The sequence below is a fragment of the Suncus etruscus genome, chromosome 9 (genome assembly GCF_024139225.1).
Source record: "Suncus etruscus isolate mSunEtr1 chromosome 9, mSunEtr1.pri.cur, whole genome shotgun sequence".
NCBI classification, from domain to species: Eukaryota; Metazoa; Chordata; class Mammalia; order Eulipotyphla; family Soricidae; genus Suncus; species Suncus etruscus.
Genome location: NC_064856.1, coordinates 59,336,635 through 59,344,811, shown reverse-complemented (window position 1 = coordinate 59,344,811; position 8,177 = coordinate 59,336,635). Strand labels below are relative to the sequence as shown.

Genomic DNA, 8,177 nt, shown 5'->3' with positions numbered 1-8,177 from the left:
GAGAAATAACTACACTAACAGCTATCAATACAATGGTAATGAGTGAGAGAAATAGAATGCCTGTCTCGAATATAGGCAGGGGATGGGGGAGGAAGAAGTTGAGGGGTATTGGTGGTGGGAAGGTTGCACTGGTGAAGAAGGGTGTTCCTTTTTATGACCGAAACCCAACTACAAACAGGTTTGTAATCATGATGCTTAAAGGTATTTTTAAAAATCGTACCTAAAAATCTGTGAATTCTCATCATCTCCATTATTAACACCATGGTCCAAATGATCTCATGTCTCCCCCTAGCTATCGGAACAGCTTTCATTTCAGTGATGTGGGACTCTAGCTGTGATCCCCCATGAACTCCAGCTCCTGTGTTCAAGTTCTTGAATTGATTCCAGCCCATAGTCTGGGTTGGCCTGTACTGTGTTTATTTTTCAGGGCAATTACTAATTTGCCATCAGTTTACAATGGTACAGGATCCTGCACTTAGATTAAAATAAGAGTATGCACAGCTAGAGAGGTGATAAGATGATACAGGAGGGAAAACACTTGCCTTGCATGTGACCAATCCTGATGTAATACCTGGTACCTCATGGTCTTCAGAGCACAGAGCTGGTTATTTCCTGACCATTGCTGGATATGACCAACCCCACCTCAATTACAAATAGATAAATAATGGCATTTGGAAGAATAGACACTTGCCAGCAATGAACCTAATTCTTAGTAGCCTAAATGGCTTCCATGTGCACACTCTGAGGAACCATCAAATGCCCTACAAGAATACTAGTGAGCCCCTTGAGAGGCCACGTGCAAAAGAAGAGATTTTTAAGGAAGTGACCCAAGGAATCCAGCTAACAACAAAACCAGTGCACTAGATAGATCTCTGGACTGGTGCTGTAGGGGCAACCAGCCCCCATCTCCTGTTCTCTGTGAATTCTTTTTTTTTTTTTTTGGGCTACACCTGGTGATGCTCAGGGGTTACTCCTGGCTATGCACTCAGAAATCGCTCCTGACTTGAGGACCAAATGGGACGCCGGGGATCCAGCTGGGTTTAGTCCTGGGTCATCGTGTGCAAGGCAAATGCCCTACAGCTGTGCTGTAGGCACATGCTCATAGCTGTTCACAAATGTTCACATGTTCACAAATGTTCACATCTGGCCCCTGTGAACTCTTATTAATGAAGAAATCATAGTGACTTCTAGGCTAGCTAGAAATTGCCAGCCTATTGTATGTGGTCCAAATTCCTAACCTACAAAACCATGAGAGGTATAAAAAGTTCACACTGAAGCTAAGTTAGAGGATAATTTATTTGATCTATAACCTGATCTATAAACCTAAACTCAAATGTCTCAGCTTTTTCCATCCCATTACCACCCTCATGCCATTCTCCTCTCAAGATCCCTGGGGCTCTTCTAAACTATGAGAGACAAGTTGGTGAGCAAGCACAAAGAACATGGTGCATAGCATGTGAGTCACATCGGAAAAATCTGAGCCCTAGAGTGATATGATCTCTCATTTTTATTTTTGTGTGTTTGTGTGTGAGGAGTCACACCTGGAAGTGTGTGCAGGACCATGTAATGCCATGAATCAAACCAAGGTCTGCTGCATGCAAGCCAAGCACCTTAATTCCTATACTATATCTCCAGACATTAAAAGTTGGGGGTTTTTTTGTTTGTTTTCTTGGGGAGGGTTGTGTATTGTTGTTGGGTTTTTTTTTTGGTTTTGGGGTCACACCTGGCAGCACTCAGGGGATACTCCTGGCTCTTCATTCAGAAATCGCTCCTGGCAGGCTCAGGGGACCATGAAATGCCGGGATTTGAACCACCACCTGTCCTGAGTCGGCTGCATGTAAGGCAAATGCCCTACCGCTGTGCTCTCTCTCCGGTTCCTAAAAAAGTTTTTGATAATAGATTTTTAATGATTTGTTATTGTTGTTGTTGTTGTTTGTTTTGATATAGCCACGCTTAGGGCTTACTCCTATCTCTGTGCTCAGGAATCCCTCCAAGCAGGGCTCAGGAGACCACCATATGTAATGCTAAGGATCAAATTCAGGTCAACCGCCAGCAAAACCAGCACCCTACCTGCTTATTTCTTCAGCCCTCTAATGATTTTTCTGTTTGTTTTGTTTTTGGGTCGCACCCAGCAGCGCTCAGGGGTTACTCCTGGCAGGCTCAGGGGACCATATGGGATGCCGGGATTTGAACCACCAACCTTCTGCATGCAAGGCAAATGCCTACCTCCATGCTATCTCTCTATCCCCAACATCTCTATTCTTAAATGACACTGTTCTGTACTAAAAAGATAGTACAGGGGCCGGAGAAATAGCATAGTGTTAGAGTGTTTGCCTTGCATGCAGCCAACCCTGAACAGACTCTGGTTTGATTCCTGGCATCCCATGTGGTCCCTTGAGCCTTCCGGGAGCAATTTCTGAGCACAGAGCCAAGAGTAATCTCTGAGCATGGCTGGGAATGACCCCCCCTCCAAAAAAAGATAGTACAGTGGATAGTGCATATGTTTCACATTCAGAAGATCTGGGTTTGATCACCAGCACCCCAAATAATCCACCAAATCTGCCAAAAGTGATCGTTGAGCACAGAGGCTAGAGAAAGTCCTGAGCACAGCTGGGTGGGCCTAAAATAAAAAAAAAAAAAAAGGATAATTTATCCACTAACATTTCTAAAGCCAGCTGATTACTCTCTTAAGGTCCAAGTTCTTATTCAGTTGTGTTCTTGATGTATTCACTTAGCTTTGTAACAGACACCACTAACTTAGCATATTAATAACTAAATTCCTGATTCCCCCCCCCTCTCTCTCAATAAAAAAAAGCACAAATTAACAAACAAAAGGGACAGGAGTGATAGTATAGTCAAGGTAAGACATTTGCCTTGCATGAGGCAAACCTGGGCTGAGCACTAGCATATACGGCCCCTTGAGCACACCAGGAGTAATTCCTGGGTATTGCTGGTTATGGCTCAAAAATAAAAACAACAACAAGAAATGAACGAACAACAAAATGGATTGGCAATTTCATTCTCCCAATCCTTTACATGGTTTTTATTCTTTCTTTCAAATTTCACATTTTTTAACAGTCAACAAATCCTGTTGGCGCCATCCCCAGGCTATCTGTCCTGACCATCTTCACTCTACTAACCTGATCCAAAACATCTCTCTTGCTGAGACTAGCATTACAATCTCTGACCTTTGTGACAATCTGTTCTTCATACCACCTTATTGTGTTATTTAAAAGATAAGTCACAGAATCTTCTTGTGTTCAAATTTCTGTAGTGGCTCCCAGTCTAAAGGGTAAATCCCACATGACTCATACCCTCTACAACTTACAAAGTCTCTTGGGGTTGGAGTAATAGTTGAATGGGTAGGGAACTCGTCTTGCAAGTAGCTGACCCATATTTCATTCTCTACATCCCAGATGGTCTCCCAGAGCTAACCAGAACTTGATCCTTGAATACAAAGCCAAGAATAAACAAAATAACCCCGGAATAAATACTACTGAGAGTGTCCCTTTCCTTCCACCACCAAAAAAAAAATAAAACTACCTCTCCAGTATTTCTTTCACTTCTGCACACCATGACACTCTGGCCTCCTTCAAAAAGTCAAGCACATTCCTGCCTCAGGGACTTTGCACTTATATCACTTTTACCTAGAAAGTTCTTTCCTCAGGTTTGCAAAAATATTATTCCTTGACTTTCTTTATGACTCTGCTCATAAATCATCTTACTAAAACTTTCCCCTTTAGTATTTTTAATGATTTTTAAATTGTATTCTATTGTTTTGTTTTGTTTTGTTTTTCAGGGCAGAGCACGCATGCAGTCCCCACTACCATAAATTACACAGTCGAGTTTCCCACATTTGGGGAAGTCGCAGGGGTCAGCACGCCCAAAGTGCAATGGGTTGAGCCTCACCCTGGGGAAACCACCTTTGTGATCATTGACTCTCCCCTGCCAGGTAAGTATGTATTCTATTGTTTTAAGGGAGGTCATATGTGGTGGTATACAAGAACTCCTCATGGCATGATGCGTGGGGGTGGGGTGCTCATGACAGTGTGTGAGGGAACCATGCAGTACTGGAAATTGAACCTGGGCCAGCAATATACAAAGCATCCACACTAGCCTGAGCATTTTTCCGGCCCTGCCTCCCAGAATAGTTCTATAGTACTGCTATAATCGCAGTGCAGTGTGTGTCATAAGAAAACTTATAGTAAAAATAAATTTAGAAGGGTTAGCGTGAGAGCCTGGTGGGTAGGGCATTCGTCTTGCACTCAGCCAACAACAGGTTTAATCCATGGCATCCTATATGGTCCCTCAAATCTTCCAGGAGTGATTTCTGAGAGCACACCCAGGAATAATGCCTGAGTGCTGTCAAGTATGACCCAAAAAGAAACAAACAAAATTTAAGGGTGGAGAGATTATACAATGGTAGGATGTTTCCCTTGTGTATAGTGAATCCAGGCCCAATCCCTGTCATCCCATATGGTGCCCCGAGCACCCCAGGAGTGACCCCTGAGTTGAGAGTTAGGAGTAAGCCCTGAGCACCATAATGTGTAGCTCCCCTTAAAAAGATCATAAATATATATATATATATATATATATATATATATATATATATATTTTGGTTTTTGGGTCACACCTGGCAGTGCTCAGGGGTTATTCCTGGCTCCAGGCTCAGAAATAGCTCCTGGCAGGCACAGGGGACCATATGGGGCACCGGGATTCGAACCGATGACCTCCTGCATGAAAGGCAAACGCCTTACCTCCATGCTATCTCTCCGGCCCCCATAAATATATTTTTTTCTATCAAAGGAACACCCTTTAGTTAATGGGCAAACAGGAATTAAACCTTGTCAAACAGCTGAAGAAAATCTCAGCCTGATAAAATCAGCATTCACATTTCTCTCACTCCCACATCTCCCCGGACTTCTATGTGGGAGAAATTCTGGGCCAGGTCTGTGCAGACGCAGCCAAACCCGAAACCCAGGGGTGAGTGAGGCATGGAGGGTTTGTTTGCATGACTAACTCAGAAAAAAGCCCACTGGAGAATTACTTCTATTTAAGCTCAGAAAAATGCAGAAGTAAACCTACTTAAACATAACTTGGCTTTAAAAATTGCTTTAAAAGGAAAACAATGGTGCCACTGGAGTTTTTGTGAAAAGGCGGGTGGGGATGAAATTAGACAGTCAAGCTTTATTTTGAACTTCCCCAGAGAAGCAAATCTTCCCCAGGGGTCTAGGCAAAAATGCTGAAGTCATACAGCCATGAAGCTCTCCCTTCAGAACAGCATTTCTTTATTCTTTCTGTGATACCAGGGATCAAAGCCAGGACATAGTGTATGTAAGGCAAGTGGTCTACTTAGGGCTAAATCCTGGGCCCCGTATGACTTTTATTGTAGCTGTGTTTGGGAGGCACACTTACTAAGGCCATGGTTCTGTGTCCAGGGGTAACAGGTGGTACTCCAGGTGATATGTGGGGCCCAGGATTAGAACCAGGGTCTGCTGCATACAAAGCAAGCATCTTAATCCTTGTACTATCTTTGCACCTTCCTCTCTCCTGCCTTAACTTAACCAAACTCCTTATGAATCCTTTGCTAAATAAGGGGACTTCTTTGGGCCCGGAGAGATAGCACAGCCGTGTTTGCCTTGCAAGCAGCCAATCCAGGACCAAAGGTGGTTAGTTCAAATCCCGGTGTCCCATATGGTCCCCGTGCCTGCCAGGAGCTATTTCTGAGCAGACAGCCAGTAGTAACCACTGAGCACCGCCGGGTGTGGCCCAAAAACCAAAAAACCAAAACCAAAACAAAACAAAACAAAACAAAAAAAAAAAACAAGGGGACTTCTTTTAGAAAAATTGTTCATCAGTCCCCTAAATTGAAATATTTCAGATTTCCCTGGGCCTCATGAAGTCTTATTACCTCTGTGTCCCTATCTCGGCCTAAATATGAAATCTCTTTTCTGCGTGAATAAATAAATCTCTTCATGCAGTGAGTACTTCTCTCCACCAAGGAAGACACCATTGCCCCGCTCCTGGGTCTCTGCGCCTGAAGTACCTGGGGCCCCAGGGGAGCAAACCCCCTTCTCTACTTTCTGGGAATTTTTGTTCCTCGGCTTGACTGGCAACTCCTCTGGCTGACTCACGTCGATCTCAGTTTTACTCTGTAGCAGTGGCCGGGTTTTCCAGGCGCGGACAGTCCGCACCGTTCGGGGAATTACTAGCGTGGGGTCGCTCCAGTGCACCCCCCCACCGATGCAGTCTCCGAATTTGGCCGTGGTCCGCCTTCATCCGCCCAGGCAAGTGGCAGGATCCCCTGGCCGCGAGCGCCCTCTCCTGGCAACGCCTGGACGCGCGCGCACAAGCGCCCCGCTTCTTGCTAATGATTTGATCCTAGATCTCATTATTCTCACAACTTGTATGAATGTATGTATATCTGTATGTATAAAAAATGTGATATACTTATGCATGTTCACATCTAATAAAGCAACTGAAGCAACTGTAAAAAAATACAGGCAGGGGTCGGGAAAGAGGGAGGGGGCAGTGGTGGTGGGAATGTTGCACTGGTGAAGGGGGTTGTAAACAGAACACGCTTGTAATCATGGTGCTTAAATAAAGATTTTTTTGGGGGGGTCACACCCGGCGGTGCTCAGGGGTTACTCCTGGCTGTCTGCTCAGAAATAGCTCCTGGCAGGCACAGAGGGACCATATGGGACACCGGGATTCGAACCAACCACCTTTGGTCCTGAATCGGCTGCTTGCAAGGCAAACGCCGCTGTGCTATCTCTCCGAGCCCTTAAATAAAGATTTTATTTTATTTATTTTATATATTTTTTTGGTTTTGGGGTCACACCCAAAAGCACTCAGGGGTCACTCCAGGCTCTATGCTCAGAAATCGCTTCTGGCAGGCTCAGGGGACCATATGGGATGCTGGGATTTGAACCATAGTCCTTCTAAGTCTAAGGCAAATGCCCTACCACTGGCTAACTCTCTGGCCCAGATTTTATTAAAAAGAAAAAAAGTAACTTGGGGCCCAGGGATATAGTGCATACTTTGTGTGACAAAGGCTGGGGTTCCTGGCACTGCATGAGCTACTGAGCACTACAAGGAACAACCTGCATTCAGTCAGAAGCAGCCCTGAGCATCATGGGTGGTTTTGTTAAAAAAACAAACAAAAGTATTTAACATAAAAGCAACTAGAAGACATTGCAACAAAAACAACAGAAGGGAAGGAAAACAATTCTAAACATCTTCCAGCATGTTAAATCTCTGTACTGACAGAGAAAAAGAAAGAAATATAAACCAACAATGCCAAGTTAGCACCTTGTATCTATAATATACCAAAAGGATTTTGAAATTGTAATGCCCAAGAAGGCTGGTTGAATAGAGCAAACTTTTGATACCTTCCAACCTGTCACAACCAACCTGTACCTAACACTGGATCAATCTACACAGGCACTGACCTTGATGACCAGAAAACAAAGGAGAGCAGCTGTTGGAGACAGAAATGATCTGGCCTGGAAAAAAATCCCACCAGGTGGTAACAGACTGCCATTGGGAAGAGATTGCTTGTATTAACAATAGTTAATGTTTGTAGGGTGTGAGAGAGGTGAGGCAATCACACATTAGGTTGCAGTGCCACAGATAGGAGATAAAGAGTGATGCTAGGGATTAGATTTGTATCCTAACATATGCAGGGTACCTAGAACCCTATCCCCAGACACAAGATCTAAGGTGTAGAACTAGCTGGTAGGAGTGTTTGCACTGAACATCCACGCCTTAGTTCTACAATCTTATATATGCAAAAAACTAGAGGGTTTAGGAGCCAGATAAATATTACCGTAAGCAGGACACGTGTTTTGCACTTGATTCCTCGGGTTCTATCCTAGGCATTAAATGTGTGCGCTCTCTCTCTCTCTTTCCCTATCTCTCTGTCTCTGTCTCTCTCTGTCTCTGTCTCTCTGTCTCTGTCTCTCTCTCTCTCTGTTTTGGGGCCACACCCAGCAGCGCTCAGGGGTTACTCCTGGCTCTGCACTCAGAAATCACTCCTGGCAAGTTCAGGGGACCATTTGGGATGCCAGGAATCGAACTTGGGTTTGTGCTGGGTCTGCTACATGCAAGGCAAATACCCTACTGCTGTGCTATCTCTTCAGCCCTTAAATATGGTCTCTTAAACCATATGTTATTAT

At 44.3% G+C, this 8,177-nt stretch overlaps 1 non-coding gene across 1 annotated transcript; it reads right to left on the bottom strand.

The window, feature by feature from the left end:
• Positions 1-3,796: 3,796 nt before the first annotated feature.
• On the bottom strand, positions 3,797-3,960 carry LOC126019331 (U1 spliceosomal RNA). Its single transcript, XR_007499058.1, has one exon. It is a non-coding gene; the product is annotated as a U1 spliceosomal RNA (small nuclear RNA).
• Between the last annotated feature and the right edge of the window lie 4,217 nt (positions 3,961-8,177).